Genomic DNA, 18,596 nt, shown 5'->3' with positions numbered 1-18,596 from the left:
CCAACGTTGCCAATTACCGATCGAAACGCGTCCAAATATGCTTGGTCGCTATTTTGATGGTCGTTTTAATATATCGACCAAGGTTGGTCGTTATGTTAAAAAGACCATCTGAAGAATTTAAAACATTTACCGACCAACTTTGGTCGGAAACATATTTTAATAATTTAATTTTACCAATCAAAGTTGGTCGGTGTGTTTAAATTATATTTTTTTATTAATTATTAAATTTAAAAATATACCGACCAAAGTGGGTCGGTAAATGAAAAAAAAAATATATTTTTTAAAATATTAAAGTTTAACAATACCGACCAAAATTGGTCGGTAATGTTGAATTCTGGGAATCCTTTGTTCATTAACCGACCAACTTTGGTCGGTAATTGTAAATTTTTTATTTTTTTTAATGATTACCGACCAACTTTGGTCGGTAAATTTGCAGAAAAATAATTTTTTTTTATTAGAAACCGACCAACTTTGGTCGGTTTTCTGGGTTTTAATTTTGGCATAAAATGCCTGTTTTGGCAGGTACACCACCTGCCAGCATACTGATACACCTAATAGCAACAACAACAACAACAACAACAACAACAACAACAACACAACAACAATCAATAAATACATTAAAACTAACTAATTAAAGTTCAATTGAACATAAAAATCCAAAACCAAGTTAAAACTTATTACAACTAGTTCAAAACTGGTTGTATTTGTCTAGTTCAAAGTATATAAAAGTCAAGGAGTGTTTTCTACAACATCATCATCACCGTCTGATGAACTTTCATCTACAAGACGGTATAGAGAAGGGTCTTGTGGAGGACGGGAAGAACGATCACGGGGAGGACGGGAGGAACGATCACGGGGAGGACGGGAGGAACGACCATGTGCAGGTCGAGCCTCTGGCGATGACTCATGAGACCGGGGCAACGGAAAAGCTCCAGTAGATAGGAGAGTTCTGATCTGAGCTTGCATGCCAAGGAATTGAGCATCTCTAACCCTTTCTCTTTCCTTGGCCGCTTCTAGCTCGGATGTGAGCTTTGTCACAGTCTCCCGCATAGCAGAGGGGCTCTCCCCATTAAGTTGCTCGCCTTCCGAGGAAGTCCCTATTCCTTGCATTTCACACTTATAGCGATGGAAATTTTTAGTAGGAAGCCCGTATACCTTCCCCCATTTTGGACCGCCAGCAGACTCCATCCATATTCTTTCAGCATCCTCGTCCGAAGGTTGGGTTGGCTCGCCCAATTCACCAGCTCGCTGAGTGCGGATGAATTCCTCCACGTTAGTTTGGTAGCGACCCTATACGAAAATTTAAATTGAATTAGTATTTCAAAATTTGTATAAAAGTAAATTAAAATACTTAAAGAAAAGTGAAAGCTTACATATACAGTCGAGGCCCGGTCCTCGACCATCTTTCTTGATCCGTCTCTTTCTTCTTCTTTACAATATGCGTCTTCTTGAATAGCTCATCATGGTTCATTGGATGCCCCAACTTCTTTTCCTGAAAATAAATTAATTTAGTTAATAAACAGAACAAATATACTTTGAAATTTAAAATAATTTAAGCAGTTACTTACCAATCTTCTTTTTATTGTCCCTAGGCTGATCGCACCTCCAGTGTGCAAGGAGCCTCCCTTCTCAGATGCACGAGCTTTCTTTCCTTTTTCACTCTTCTCTAATAACTTTGCGGTAAGCCATTGCCTTTGCAAATCATCCCATAAATTTTGAAGTAACCAGTCAGGCTTCTTGTTCTTCTTTCTAGCATCGGAGAAAACATTCGACAATCGCTTGCGAGCTTTATGATAAAAATTTGCAGTCATTTCTGCGCTATAGCGGTGTTCCCATACACACTTGCTCTGCATTTCAAAAGTTAACTATTATATGGAAATATCATAAGTATAAATTATTAAACTGCTTAAAAGAACATTTATACCTTAAATTGATTGAAAATTTGCTCCTTCAGCGAGAATGGAAAATCAGTTCAAGTCACATAAGGGCCATCATAAAGCTTTCTGATGGCTTTGGTGATTATCCTCGTAGTCTTATTACTCGGGATGAACCTGCATTTAACAATAAAAACACATTAATATCTTAGTAAAAACGTTAGAAAATAATAAACGCAAAAATAACAAATAACTCTTACCCATCACCCTCAGGGACTATGATGATCCTGCCATATTGCTCATAATGCACTTCCTCGTCATCATCATCATCATCATCGTCCGAAGCGTGTGTATCAGAGGCATGTGTGGACGGTGTATAGGGGGTCAGAGCTACTACTTCGCAGGCGAAGGCCTGAAATAGATGGAGTCGCTGATGAAGATGGCTACGATCCCTGTGACAACGACATATTTGGATGGACCCCAAGTGGCTGTGATACTGATTGCTGTGACCCGAGTGGCTGTGACATGGATGGATGCGATCCATGTGGCGTGATATGTAGGGATGCGATATAGATGGCTGCGATGCAGATGGCTGCGATCCACGTGGTCGTGAGGCAGTTGGACTGTATGTCGGACGTATAGACCTATGGCCCTGTGATGAAAGACCTGGTGTCTGGATGAAGGTATAGAGCTCGTGATGCTGTGGCAGCTCAGTATAGCCGTGGGGTGGAGGATAAGATATAGGCATCTCTAAAGAGGGTGGAAAAGAAGGAGTATTATTATCTACCCTCCTCTTTCCCTTCTTAGCCTTTTCTCGACCCGAGAACCAGTAGGGTCATTGTTACCTTGACCCTTGCCTACCATCTGCATAATATAATACATACTAGATTGAAATATATAAGAAACTAGCTATAAAATGAGTGTGCTTTAAAAAACTAACTTTTTAAAGCTCATCGACGTATTGTTCCTCGTCCGAGAATTCTTCGTCCTCACTTGTTTGAGCTTCATCAGTTAATTCTTCGTCCTCATTTTCTATAATTATTACGTCATTTATATCAACTTCTTCCAATATGCGTTCAGGATGTTCCAAATCATTTTCTACCCGATCGTCCACTATTTGGTGAACACTGGAGATATCGTTTTGATATGCAACATCTAACACATTCTCGACTTCCACCCTACCTACAGGCTTAGTTTTTATTACAACCCACCAATCGGACTTATTCCGCCGCAATAGATAAGGAGCATAATACACTTGCCTAACATTATGTGCAATTATGAAATGATCATAGCGATCATACTCCCTTGTATGATTAACCTCAATTATGTTGTATTGGTTGTGTACTCTTGTACCTCTTGTTGGATTTGGGTCAAACCACTTGCATCTAAAGAGTATCAATTTCTTATATGGCCAACCTGTATATTCTAGTTCTATTATTTCTTTGAGCACACCATAATAATCAATATCTCCAACTTGGTTGCCATCACCACCTTGAACCCACACCCCGCTGTTGTTGCTATTTTTATTTTTAGAGAAATCCTCTGTATGGAACTTATAACCACTCACTACGTACTTAGACATTGTTGTGACCTCTAGCCCAGTTCCCCAAGATATATCTTTCAAAATTGATTTACACCATTATTTGGATTATTTACCTACATAGTGTTAAAAAAATTCATAAGTTAGCATAACTTACAAACATTATTTACCTACATAGTGTTAGAACATTATCAGGATAAACTTACAAATTGTTTGAACCACGTGTCAAATCTCGTATATACAACATCATGACCAAATTGACCCACGAAGTGATGTGACACATCAAATATTTTTAGTAGTTGCATCAAGATGTAATCACAGTAAATTTTATATTTTGATAACTAATAAATCAATACTTACTTGAGAAATGGTACACGCTTCGTTGTACTACTTTAACTACATATATAGCATGTTATAGTATATGTTGGTGTATTCATTATTTGTATTACAAAAGTGTTAACGGATTACATTTATATTATTTTGATAGTTAACAGTTATTTTCCAGAAATTAAAATATACCGACCAAAGTTGGTCGGTAAATGCTTCCCCTGAATTAACCGACCAACTTTGGTCGGTAATTTTAAATAAAATTTCTTTAAATTTTATAAAACATTTTAAATAATAATAATATCACTATTAAAATTTTAAAAATTGGGTCCACATTACCGATCAAAGTTGGTCGGTAAGTGCTTCCCCTGAATTAACCGACCAACTTTGGTCGGTAATTTTAAATAAAATTTCTTTAAATTTTATGAAATATTTTAAATAATAATATAACTATTAAATTTTTAAAAATTGGGTCCACATTACCGACCAAAGTTGGTCGGTAATGTGAAAGTTTCTTTGACTAAGCAAGTTTGGCCAGCTCGGTTAACTTGTTGACCAACTTACCGACCAACTTTGGTCAGTATTTTTTTAAAAATAAATGTAAAATATTTTTCTCCCAGTTTCCGTCCAGCTTTGGTCGCTTTATTTGACCGACCAACGTTGGTCGGAAAATTTTGGTCGATATTTATCGGATTTCTAGCGGTGATATCGACGGATGTTGGTTCACAAAAATTTTCTTCCGTATTTTCTGCCACTAACTGTGTCTTTTCCACAGTTGCTATAAAGGAAAAAAGTCCAAATTTGAAAAGGGACAATGTGAAATGATTTAACATTGTCATCCATTAGGGTCAAATGAGGCCTTGTTGTTAGCTAAAGAGCTCCAATATTTCCACTTAAAGGATTGATTTTTCAATTTTTCTATGTCTAAAAGAGAGTGACCCTCTTTGCCATGTCAAAGTTTACCTAGAGTGGTTAATGCTATCAAACTTCCAAGTTGAGTGGTCATGATGTGTTGGGCTAAACTAGCCCAAATACACTCTTAATATGGTGTGATATTGTCCGAACGGTTTTTTCCAAAAGACCTCACACCATTAAGAGATCCTTACACCTTATATGTAGACTCCCAATCATTTCAACTACCAATGTGAGACTTTGTTCGCATACCCAACAATCTCCCCCTCGAACTAAGTTCCACGTGGCCCACTACCACGATCCACAAGTCAGTTTTCGAGATTACTGCGTGCCACCCACATTGTTAGAATATTATGGCAACGGAAGCCCGCAACTAGCTTCTTCTTGTGTGCGTGCCGCCCCGCACAATCACTCCGCCATCTCCATACTCGTCCCGCTGAACTTGAGCTCTGATACCAGTTGTTGGGCTAAACTAGCCCAAATACACTCTTAATATGGTGTGATATTGTCCACTTTGGGCCAAGCCCGCACGGTTTTCCCCAATGTCACACCTCCTTTTTTACACACCTACCCCGAAGGATAACGTATAGGGGAGTTTTTCCATTTAAAGTGACATTATTTGAAATGGGATTATTTATTTGATTTTTAGAGTCGCCACTTGGGATAAGATTGGCTTTGGTATCCCAAGTCACCGGTTTTAACTTGAATCCCAAATCGAGGAAAATTGTCGACTTCCCAATTGGAGTCTGCGAACCAGAAATTTTGAATAAGGAATTCTGTTGACCCGAGGGAAGGTGTTAGGCACCCCCGGATCCCGTGGTTCTAGCACGGTCGCTTAAATTATTATAAATGGCTAAAATCTGATTTTTATACATATTCCATCCTATAGTGCAATTTTAAGATTATTTACCGCTTTTAGTTATTTTTTACGAAAGTGAACGCCGTTTAAGAGCGTGTTTTTGGATCACGTCACATGAAATGCACCCGGATCCTCAACACCTCTTATTCAACGTTTTGGGATTTAGATTTGGGTTGCATGAAATGCACTCCCGAATTTAGGAAAATAATATTATTAAAAGTGCGCCTAAAGTAGCTAGCGTCTTATTAACTTTGCGGGAAGCCATGAAAATTCGCTAAATGGCATGTCCCGAATTTCTAAAATATTTTTAATAATATAATTAAAGAGGGCCACGCGATTTGTAATTTTTATTTGGCGCGGCGCACCTCGATTCCATTTTTAAAGGACATCCTGACTAAAATTTGGAGAAGGCCATGTACTATTATTATTTATTTGGGCCACCTCCGCAATCATTTAAAAGGACCTAGTTAATTGACTAGAGACCTTCAGTGACTGAAATTCCATCTAAATGAACATAATATTTTTAAACCCTATGAATCAGCAAATGGTGAAATGATAAGGGGGGGGGGGGGGGGGAACGTGAAGCCCAAATGAGGAGCAAGGCTCAAAATTAACGAAATCCAAACAGCTCCAATCATTGGTAGGCCAATATAAATATGAATAATAGCTGGGCTTGTTTGTGTGACTGGGCCAACGTTGGGCCCAGTTCGTGTAATCCAAATAACTTAAACCAGAGTATAACGATACAAACACAAATCAATGCCAACTCAAAAATATGAAATTAGGAGATTTGAGATTCTGATTTAATCCTTTCGACACAAATTAATCCAAAACACCATCAGATTCAAATTAAATGCCTGGGCCTGAGAATGAGCCCAAACTTCGAACCAAGGATCACTTCCAATAAGGACCAAGGACCCTTAGCCTCAAAACGTTTGCGTACTCAACTCACAGGCCNTACGACTTAGGTGACACCTTTCAGAAGTGGAAGTACTTGAGATGGGCGACGTTCCAGTTGTTTTGGAGTACGGTTTTCCCTCCATCGTCTCTAGTTGGAATGCTCATTTGTTCGTTGTTGCTATGATTTTGTACGGTCCGTCCCAGTTTGTTCCTAACTTCCCCTCATTCGGATCCTTTGATGCTAGTTTTTCGGCTTTGAGGACGTAGTCTCCAACTTTGAGTGATCTTACTTTGGCCTTTTTGTTGTAGTATCTATCCATTTGTTGCTTCTGGGCTATCATTCTCACATGGGCCATGTCTCTCCGTTCTTCAATTTCATCTAGGTCTTGTAACTTACTTTCGTCGTTATCCACCCCGCTTATATGGGAGTATCTCGGGCTGGGTTCTCCGACCTCGATTGGTATGACTGTGTCGGTCCCATAGACAAGTGAGTAGGGCATTTCTCCCGTGCTGGATTTTGGCGTAGTTCGGTATGCCCACAATACTTCAGGCAGTAGTTCGGGCCATAGCAATTAGCTTCCTCGAGCTTCTTTTTCAGTATGTTCAGTGTTACTTTGTTGGAGGATTCGGCTTGGCCGCTGGCAGCGGGATGATATCGCGTGGAGAGTATCCGCTTGATGTGCCATTTTTCGAAGAATTCAGTTGTTCTCTTTTCGATGAACTGGGGTCTATTGTCGCAACTGATTTCTTTGGGGATACCGAAACGGCATATAATATTTTTCCATATGAAGGCAATGACCTCCTGTTCACGTACCTGAGCATACGCACCTGCTTCCACCCATTTAGAGAAATAGTCAGTTAAAACCACAAGAAAACGTACCTTTCCTCGTCCTGCTGGCAGAGGGCCGACTATATCCATTCCCCACTTTATGAAAGGCCATGGCGAGGTGACCGAAAGGAGGAGTTCCCCTGCTTGATGTATCATAGGGGCGTACTTTTGGCATTGCTCGCATCTCCGGACGTAGTCCGCGGCTTCTTTTTTCATAGCAGGCCAGTAATAGTGGGCGCGAATGAGACATCGAACGAGGGCGTGATTCCCTATATGGGCGCCGCAGTGACCCTCGTGTACTTCCTCCAGTACTTGCCTAGTTTGGTGTGGTCCAAGACATTTGGCTAGGGGGCCGCCAAATGTTCTTTTGTAGAGGTCATGATTTACCAGGCTGTATTGAGCTGCCTGCACCTGGAGTTTCTTGGCCTCTTTCTTGTCTTGCGGGAGTCTTCCATCCCGTAAATAGGACACAAAACGGTTTCTCCAGTCCAAAGTTAGGTTTAGAGAAAGTACCTCGATGTGGTCTATGGCTGAGTTAAGGAGGGTGACCACACTTTCCTTGTTAATGTTTTTGGTGGCCGCAGCTAATTTGGCGAGGCCATCTGCTTCCATGTTTTGTGCCCTGGGGATCTGGTCGAGGCGGCATTCTTCAAACTCCGGCAGTAGTTTACGTATTTCCGACCGATACCTCTGTAGTCTCTGCTCTTTGATTTGGAAAGTCCCGATGACTTGATTTACAACGAGTTGGGAGTCGCAATGGAGGATGAGTCGTCGGGCAGCGTAGCTAATTTTAGACCTGCAATCACAGCCTCGTACTCGGCCTCGTTGTTAGTCATCTCTGGGCATCGTATGGACTGGCGAATTACCTCGCCCGTGGGGACTTCGAGGACGAGTCCCAATCCCAATCCCTAAGCGTTCGAAGCGCCGGCGGTATAAATGGTCCAGAGGTCGATACATGTGGAAGCACGAAGCGCTTCTTGTTCCGTCGCGGGCAATATTTCTACGCTGAAGTCGGCGACGAAATCGGAGAGCACTGCAACTTAATGGCAGTTCGCGGTTGGTAAGTTATATCGTGCTCTCTTAGTTCTATTGCCCATTTGGTGAGTCTACCCGAAAGTTTGCGTTATGCAGGATACTTCTTAGGGGGAAGGTTGTTATTACCTTTACGGGCTGAAAATGAAAATAAGGTCTAAGCTTTTGTGAAGCTACGACTAGTGCCAGAGCTAGTTTTTCAAGGTGAGGGTACCTTGTCTCGGCATCTATTAAGGTTTTGCTAATATATCAAATAGGGGATTGCGTACCTTTGTTTTCGCGGACCAAGACTGCACTGACAGCGACTTCGGATACTGCCAGATATACGAGTAGGCACTCACCCGGGTCCACTTTGACGAGTAGTGGCGGTAAGGACAGGTACGCTTTTAGCTTCCTCAGGGTGTCGATGCATTCCTCGTTCCATTGCAATCAGTGGTCTTTTCTTAGTACGTTGAAAAATTTGTGACATTTGTCCGAGGATTGTGAAATGAACCTCGACAGGGCGGGCAATTCGCCCTGTTAGCTTCTGTACCTATTTTTTGCTGGTCAGCACCTCAGTTATTGCGTCGATGGCTTTGATTTGATATGGGTTGACTTCGATTCCCCGTTGCGACACGAGAAAACCTAAGAGTTTCCCTGTGGCCACGCCGAAGGCGCACTTTTTCGGGTTTAGTTTTATCCCGTACCGCCTCAATATCTCGAAGGCTTCTTTCAGATGGCCAATGTGGTCCTCCTTCTTTGCTGACTTTACCGGCATATTATCGATATAGACCTCCATTGTTTTGCCGAGCTGTTCCTTGAACATTTTGGTGACTAACCTCTGCTAAGTGGCCCCCGCATTCTTGAATCTGAACGGCATCACTTTATAGCAGTAAGTTCCTTGGTAAGTGATGAAAGTCGTGTTTTCCTGATCTTTTTCGGCCATTAGAATTTGGTTGTAACCGGAGTAGGCGTCCAAAAAAACTCAGCAGTTCGTGCCCTGTTGTCGCATCAATCAGTTGGTCGATATGGGGTAGCGGGAAGGAATCTTTTGGGCACGCTTTGTTCAGATCGGTGAAGTCTACACACATTCGCCATTTCTCGTTCTTCTTTTTGACCATGAACACATTGGCGACCCACTGGGGATACTTTGATTCTCTGATGGAACCGTTTGTGAGTAATTTATCAACCTCTTCGCTGACCGCTTCATTGATTGCGGCACTGAATTTTCTCCTTATCTGTCGTACCGACGGGTAGAGTGCGTTGACGTTCAGCCTATGAGTGGCGATGTGTTTCGGGATTCCTGGAATATCTGAGTGGGAAAAAGAAAACAAATCGGCGTTGTTAGTTAAAAATTCACGATACTTACCTGGCTCCGAGAGGTTGTGCCCGATGTAAGCCTTCTTTGTGTTGTCGGCGTCGTCCAACTAGACTGGGTCGAGGTCTTCTATGGTCGCCTTACAGGCCTCTATGATGTTTGGGTCTCTGATGGCCTCAACTGGCGGATCGGGTTTATTTCCCGACATGGCTGATTGCTATGCCTCCGCACTTGCACCTTTTAATTTTTTGGTGTGTGTGCAATCTTGGGCAATACGATAGCATTCCTGGGTGGTACGTGGCTCGCTTCGGATGCTGAATATTCCCCACGGGGTGGGAAATTTGATTACTTGATAGAATCTTGAGGGGACGGCTCGCATGGCATGTATCCATGGGCGTCCTATGATGGCATTGTAAGTTGTTTCCTGGTTCATGACGTGGAATGTGGTTTCCAGTATGACTCCCCCGGCTAAGACTGGTAGCGCTATTTCCCTGGATGTCCGCTCTACTGCATTTTTAAAACTCGTTAGTGTTATGCAGCGGTATTATTTTATCCGCGAGCCTCATTTGCGTGAGAACTCTCGGATGAATAATGCACGCTCCGCTTCCGTCATCTATCATGATCCTTTTTACATCTGTATCAGCGATGCGTAATGTTATAACTAAAGCATCATAATGAGGGAAAGACAAACCGTTGGCATCTGACTTTTCGAAGATGATACTGTCTTCGAAGTCATTATACCGTTCGTGGGCGACCGGCCGTTTAAGTTTGTGCGTGGTGGTGAACTTCACATGGTTGATTATCGAGTCGGTGCCACCACCGATGATCATCTGTATGGTACGCGCCGGTGATGGTGGCTTTGGGGGTCCTTAAGATGACTCACGTCCTCTGGCGAAGTTTCCCTTCCTTTATCACTGAGCAGTTCTTTCAGATACCCCTGGTTCAGCATCCTGACCACTTCCTGCCGTAGACCTATGCAATCTTCGGTCTTGTGTCCTCTTTCCTGATGGAATCGCAAAGGACGTTCGACCTTCTCGCGCTTTGGTCCGATTTCATTTTTGTGGCCATTGCACCTTTGTGCCCAACTTCTCCAGTGCGTACACTATCTCTGAAGGGGAAACACAAAAGTTATGAGCAGATAACAGTAGAGGCATACCTCTTTCGTTTTGAAGGGAGCGGTGTGTCGTATCATGGCATCTGTGCCTTGGAGGAGGCGGGTTAGATGTGGAGGAGGCGGGTTTGATGTTCTGACATAGGGCTGATGCCTTTCTCGATTGAAACGCGGGGGTTGATCCCTTCGCCCCTCGTTACGTCGATCTTTCCTTGCCTCGGTCTGTACTGACGTTAGTCACTGAATCGGGCCATTCAGATCGTCTTCGTCTGCCTCACCTCGGCACATTAGGCATTGTGGATTTCTTCCCATATGGTGGGGGGATATTTCATGAGCCTGCTGAGCAACTTCTTGGTCGCTTTGGATCCGTTCCTGTTTAATCCTTCTGAAAGGCTGCTACCGCCATTCCTTCGTAGACGTTCGGTAGGCTCATTTTTACCCTGTTGAATCGGGCAAGGAAGTCCCGAAGTCCCTCACCTGCCGTTTGCCTGATTGCGAAAATATCGTTGACTTTGGCTTCAGCTTTCTTTGCTCCTGCGTGAGCGGTAGCAAATTTATCCGCCATTTCCTCAAACGTTGATATAGATCGTGCCGTAGCTGTGAATACCACGTCAAGGCCCCTCCTATCAGGGTCTCGCCTAACTTTTTTAGTAGTATGGATGGTACTTGTTCCTTCGACAGATCGTTACATTTTACCGCAGTGACATAATGGATCAGATGATCTTCCAGGTTCGTAGTTCCGTCGTAGATTTTCAAGTATGGTGGAATCTTGAAGGTTTTCAGAATGGGGTGAGGAGCGGCTCCATCTCTATATGGTTTGTTCAACGAATCGGCCCACATCGCGTTTTGGCAGCAATTTGGGGGCACCAGGTATTTTGTCTACTCTTTCCTGGTGCTCCTTCATTTGGTCGCGGAGTGATTTATTTTCGTTTTTCATTTCTTCCATTTTCTTCAAGATGGCTATGAGTGCACCGTCGTCTGCAATAGGGGGGGGTTAGCGTTGCCCGTTTGTGCGATACTTGGCTCTTTGGTGTTAACTACGGGTTCTGCAGCTGGTACTTCTCCGACGTTTCCTTGAGGGGATTTTTCGATCATGTTGTTCAGAGCGCTTGTTAACCATTCTTCTAGTAACTTTTTGACCGCTGGTGGTGTTTCTTTCACTGTAGACGTGGAAGCTTCTCATTCGCGCAAGACCGTTAGGTCCTCGTGTTGAGAGGGCAAGATTTCCCCCTCCGGTGTATCTCCTGGTGTTGTGTTCCCGGTGTCTTCTCTACCAGCTTCGTTGAGGGAGTTTAAGCGGTTGTTTGAGACATCTGCTATTCTCTTCAGTCTTGCTTCTTTCTCTGCCATTGTTAATTTTTGCAGGATTTGAAGAACAGTAGTCGTTACTTGTGAGATCCTAGATGAAAACTATGATTTCGGCTATGGAAATCCCCATAGACGGCGCCAAATTGTTTGACTCAAAAGATTTTTGATTCTTCTTTTAAGCAAATCAATCACGGATAAAGGGGTAAATCTTAGTCGAAGATAATAAACTCTAGGATGTTAATGGTAAAGAAAGAGAGTGAGAGAAATCACAAAAAAGGAAAGGTAATAAGATTGTATATTCCACAAAAACTGTCTCCCCTTTACAAGACTCGAACATATCTTATATAGAGAGAGATTTTCCTTAGTCGTGGAAACGACGAATCAGGGACTACCTACTGCGCCAAATCCGATGCTACTATGATGGCGTCTCTCTTTCCACCTCTGGGTGGTACCCCTATGCCGACTCGTAGGTGTTGGGTTGCTGGTCGTATTTGCTACGGCCGTGGTCGGTCAAATTTGGACCCATACACCCTGCAGATCATGTCCCGATTTTTTCATAACAGTCGAGGGAAGAGGTTGATTATTTAAATTCCAAGTCTAGCGTTGCATGCAGTCCCAGATTGGCTAACGACGTGAAACATACACACATGTATATACACACACGCACACAGATACATAGGGCCGGATGCATACTAAGCGGTGTCAACTCCAGTATGTTAATGAGAAAAAAAAGACACCACTTGACATTTATTGTTGCTTGATACACTGGTAAAGTTCGTGATATTTTTCTAAGAGGTCAGAAACAACAATTAAATCTTATTTTATAAAAATATCTGAGAGATTTTCTATTGCTAAAAATTGTGGTGAGGCAGAATTAAACTCACGATATCTTCTAACTTAAGACTCTATAAAATTAATAGACTAAGGCTATTTTTCGTTATATATATATATATACACACACACACACGGTGTATACTAGGTAGTTTCAGCAAGAAGGAAAGTACTTTCCTGAAATAAAATTAATTTTTTGGTGTTTAATTTCCTGAATATACTTTCCAACAAAAAGGAGAAAAATGACTTCCTTAACTTATACGAGGAAGTAATTTTGTTTCCCCAACATTCTTAAATTTTTAACTTCATATCACTACTCTGACCAATATTTGGACATTATTATCAATCTCTACTACTTCAACACAATAACCCGCCATTAACCAACCTAATGCCTAATACTGCAATTTTCGCTTGTCAGCAAATGACCCACATCTAATTTTTTCGTTTATTTTTAATTGTTTTATATCGGTAAAAGACCTACATATATTGCTGTACCATCTCAATGTATCCTCTCATTTAACCTTTAAAGATAAAGGACAGCCTAGTTCACAAAGCATCCTTCGTTCGCCCAAGGTTGGGGAAGGGCCGCACTCCCATGGGGTATGGTGTAGGCAGTCTACCATAATGCAAGCGTTAATGAACGATTCCACGATTGGAACCCGTGACTATATATGGAGACAACTTTATCGTTGGTCCAAGGCTCCCCTCCAAACTCTAAAGCTGCAATATTAAAATTTCTATAGAAACAAAACTCCAACAGACTACACAGATCCATGTAGGTATACCAACACATAAAAATAACTCAATTATTGAAAACAAATCTAATCCGAGTAGTTCAAACAAAATATGCATATTATACCAGCCACCCTGTATACGGCCAAAATTAGGGAAGACCGGTTCGAGGCTTCTATGGCAGTTCGGGCCCGGCCCTGGTGGGATCAAGGCACAGTCCAAGGCCCGTCCAGGAAGCACTCTCCTCGGCAGGGTACGTCGAAGACTCACCATGATGTACCTCGAGGCCATATGAAAATCGACGATTGTCATCGAAAGGCGGGAAACACCCCAAGGGCACGTGTTGAGGACTGACACAGTCTGCAAAAATAATATAAATCCATGTTGCGTCGTTGCACGGCTGTTCTAGTAGCATTTATTCTTTATTTATTAGACATGTGCTATGTTGGGATTCACCCCTCCTATATAAAGCGGACCTTTGACATTTTGTAAGTGACCTAGATATTGAATAACATACAACATTCTCTGCTCTCTTTGCTAAAACTAATGTTCTTCACATTTATTGCTTATTCTAACATTGTTCATTTATTGTTCTTCATGTATTGCTCATTATTGATCATAAAAGGACATCTTCAAGGCCCTCATTACCATTGATTCTCTATCAATAGTTCATCGTTATTAGCTCCGTCTAGACCTCGTGGTCTCGCTTCAGCCAGCTCGAGGCCCAGCTTTGTGACCCCCATTGGTTTGCATATCTTATTCTCTTTACTCACACCTAGCATCTATTGCATAACAACTAGCATTAAAATAAATCACATATTTTTAGAACCACAAAATCAAATATAATTGTAGTTACCATTGTCAAGGTAAACAGTTTGGCACCCACCGTGGGGCTAAAACTAATAGTGATTGTTTTGGTGCTGGTTTTCTGAAAACACAGGTTATTCTTCACACTTTTTCTTGTCCAAGAATCTCTGATTTCAGGTCAAAATGTCTAACTCACCACATGCACGCGAAAACAACGGCATTAGGCTTCAGGGAGAAAACGGTACGGGCACCGGTGTACCACCGCAAAACCTAGGGAAGCACCAGCATATGCCGGTGTACCACCGCAAAACCCAGGGGAGGCACCAGTACAAATCCCCGTCGACGTAAACTCACACAACGCTGTGCATATCGATGTGAGCTCTCATATCAACGAGAGTGTGCGCGAGGAAGAAAGAGATGTTATCCTTCAAATCATTTTCAAAATGTTGCAAGCACAAAAAGTGGTTATTGCTCAGCTACAAAGTCACCGAAAAACTCCAAGCACAGTAGCACTGGAAACGGCTCCTCAAGTCGAGCTGACGCCAGAGAGACCGAGTAACAATGAGTCAACAGCAGACCCCGCTATTATAAAGATGCTCGAGGACCTCACCAAGAGGATAGAGGAGAAAAGAAGATAGAGGATAACGATAAAAAGGTGGAGACTTATAACTCGAGGGTCGATCAGATCTCGGGCGTAGATTCGAAGAAATTCATACAGAAACCATTCCCACCAAGTGCGGCTCCGAAACCCATCCTGAAGAAATTCAGAATGCCCAATGTCCCGAAATATAACGGGACCACGGACACCAATGAGCACATTACTGCCTACACTTGTGCTGTAAAAGGGAATGACTTAAAGGACGACGAGATTGAATTTTTCATGCTGAAGAAATTTGGAGAGACACTGTCGAAGGGGGCCATGATGTGGTACCACAACCTACCCCCGAACTCGATAGATTCGTTTGCCCTGCTGGCAGTCTCTTTTGTGAGGTTATTGATAAGTTAGGATTTTAACGTATTTTATGCCCCTACTTGCCTATGCTTTGGTTATAAATTGCTACAAAATAGTCCCAAAAGGCTCACAAGTTGTACTTGATTGCAGGTTTGATCGACAAAGCGAGGAATGTCAAATATCGGCTCAAAAAGGAGTGAAACCTGCTCAAGTGTCAAAGACTAAGTAAGTTGAGGAAAAGAGGACCTAGTGCAGACCGCGCAACTGTGAACGCGGCCGCACTAGGAGGATCAGAGGATGGTAAATTCAAGGGAGCATGACACGCGGCCACGGTTATTTCCACGCGGTTCGCAGTCAGGCTCCGCGGCCGCGCTACTCTTTTACGCGGTTCGCGGAGCAGAGATTCAGAGAGCCAAAATTTGGCCAATTCCAAGCAAAGCGGCCCGCGTTCATTTCTGTGCGGCCGCGCCAGCATCCACCGCGGTCGCGCTACATTTTCACGCGGTCCGCGGTCCTCAACTTCAGAGAAGCAGAAACCAGGAGTTCAAGAGCCAGTGCGGCCGCGGTCATGTTTGCGCGGTCCGCGCTGACCCCGCAGGGGTATTTTTGTCCAATTTTTCCAGCCCAGTATAAATAGGACCTTTTTCCATTTTTAGGTAAAGTTTTATGTTCTGAACGCAGCTGAGCTCGTGAGACCGAATATTGTAGCCATTTTTGGCACTTTTGCTCTTCATTATTGTATTTTCTTTCTAGAAATTAATTAATATGCTTACTTCTTCATCTATTTCTTTAATTTTTGTACCTAGCATGAGTAGCTAAACCCACTATCTAGGGTTGTGGCTCAACCCTAGTGTGGGTAATTGATGGGTGTTGCCATCTAAGGTTAGAATGATATTGGGTGTTTGTTATTTGGGTTGATTTTAGGTTTTAATTAAGGATTGGTGGTTGCAAACACTGATTCTATCTTTGTGGGTTTAACTCTTCTTGAGAAAGAGAGTCCATGACCCCAAAATTGACCCAACAAGGAATTGGGATGGACCCATGAGAAATGGTAGTCCTAATTAACGGGTTAAATCTCGAGAGAGTAGTCACCCTACTTGAACCCTAGTGCTTGGTCTAATTGGCCTACCCAATTGGTCGAGAGAGAGTCAATTGGACAAAATCACTCTCTCTACCGAGAGGTGCGAGAGTGGATACAATTGTGCAACGGTTATAGCATAAGCCCCAAATATGTCAATCTACCCTTAGTACCATCTACCCATTAATTAGCCACCTAGGCAATGCCATGACCCTAGTGCCTTTCTCTATATTAAATACAACTTAGCAATATTCTTGTAGCATAATTTAGTTTTAATCATTAGTTTTATAATAGTAGATATAAAAATCAAAGAAAACCAAAAAAGTTTGAAGTGACATTAGAAGCACAACCGCAATTCTAAACTAGACAGACAATACAACTCCACTACTAGCTCCCTATGGAAATTCGATCCCGAACCACTATTCGAGTAAAAGCTATTGCGACCCGCTCTTCCTACCTTAGTGTAGCGTCGAGTTGGCAGCGATCAGGTATACGCCGGTGCCATCAAGGTCGCCACCAGGAAGTCCGATGTCTTCAAAATCAAGCAGAGTGAAAACAAAATACCTAGGGAATTTGTATCCCGCTTTCAGATGGAGCGAATGGAATTACCACCAGTTTCCGACGACTGGGCAGTACAAGCCTTCACTCAGGGCTTGAACGAGCTAAGCTCAATAGCTTTGAAGCAGCTAAAACAAAATTTGATCGAATATCCCGCCGTGACTTGGGCGGACGTGCACAACAGGTATCAATCAAAGATCGGGGTAGAAGATGACCAATTAGGGGCCCCTTCGAGCTCGATATATCCTGGCAGGCTTTTAACAAAGGAACAAAAGTTCACGGAAAGGGAGTCAAGACCGAACAAGGAAAGATCGGCCTTACATAGAAGATCGAAGGAATGCCCCGAATCGTAATGTGCCTCGAGGTGATCGAAGGTTAGATCGCGGACAAGTTTCCCGGGGACTCATGAGTAAACCCGGGGTCGATAGGCATACTAGGCCATCGGAGGCACCCCGACTATCCGAATATAATTTCAGCGTCGATGTCTCAGGCATCGTGTCAGCAATATGCAGAATCAAAAATACTAGGTGGCCGAGACCCATGCTGTCAGACCCTTCACAAAGGAAACCTTACTTGGTATGCAAATATCACGGCACTCATGGTCATAGGACCGAGAATTGCATACAACTTTGAGAAGAGGTAGCCAGACTAATCAGCGAAGGGCATCTTCGAGAATTCCTCAGCGACCGAGCTAAAAACCACCTTTGGGAAAGAAAGGCGAAGAGGAAGAACAAACCAGAAGAACCGCAGCACGTCATCCACATGATCATCGAAGGGATCGACGCCCCACAGGGACCCATTTTCAAGCGAACAGAAATATCCATCACCAGAGAAAAGAGAACTCGATGTTACGTACCAGAGGATGCTCTCACATTCAGCGAAGAGGACATCGAGGCCTTGTTCAACCTCATAACGACACTGGTAATTTCTTTTTTTGAATAAATTTCAAATCAATGTGTGCTCGTGGATCTAGGTAGCTCGGCCAACATAATCAGGTCGAGGGTGGTGGAGCAGCTAGGACTGCTTGACCAGATCATACCCGCCTCCCGAGTCCTTAATGGATTCAACATGGAGAGCGAGACGACGAAAGGGGAGATCATCCTCCCAGTCAACGTGGCTGGTACAATCCAAGATACCAAATTTCATGTCATCGAAGGTGACATGAGATACAACGCCTTACATGGAAGGCCATGGATACACAGTATGAGGGTAGTGCCGTCAACCTTCATCAAGTGATGAAATTTCCAACCAAGGATGGAATAAAAGCAGTGTACGAGGAGCAGCATGCATCAAAAGAGATATTCGCAGTACACGACATGGCACCAGTATCAGTGCCCTCCACCGCAAAAGAGAATTTAGACAATCAAACATCCAAATAGCAACCGCAACCGACATTCTCGGCTACACCCTAATGAGTGAATAAAGGACTGTGCCGCGTCCTCGCAGCGAGCAATTGAAACACATCGAGGCTCAAATGCTATCATTGCTAAGGTACGACCCTCTCCTTTTTAATTTACGTTTTATATTGACTTATTGCCTCAATTGAAAGGAATCTAAGCACCCTCAGCTCGAAGACCTCGGGTTTTAAAGCATGTGTTACGCTCTTTTTCCCTTAGACCGGGTTTTATCCCGAACGGTTTTTACCGGCG

The sequence above is a fragment of the Nicotiana attenuata genome, chromosome 7 (genome assembly GCF_001879085.1).
Source record: "Nicotiana attenuata strain UT chromosome 7, NIATTr2, whole genome shotgun sequence".
NCBI lineage: Eukaryota > Viridiplantae > Streptophyta > Magnoliopsida > Solanales > Solanaceae > Nicotiana > Nicotiana attenuata.
This window is presented reverse-complemented; position numbering follows the sequence as displayed.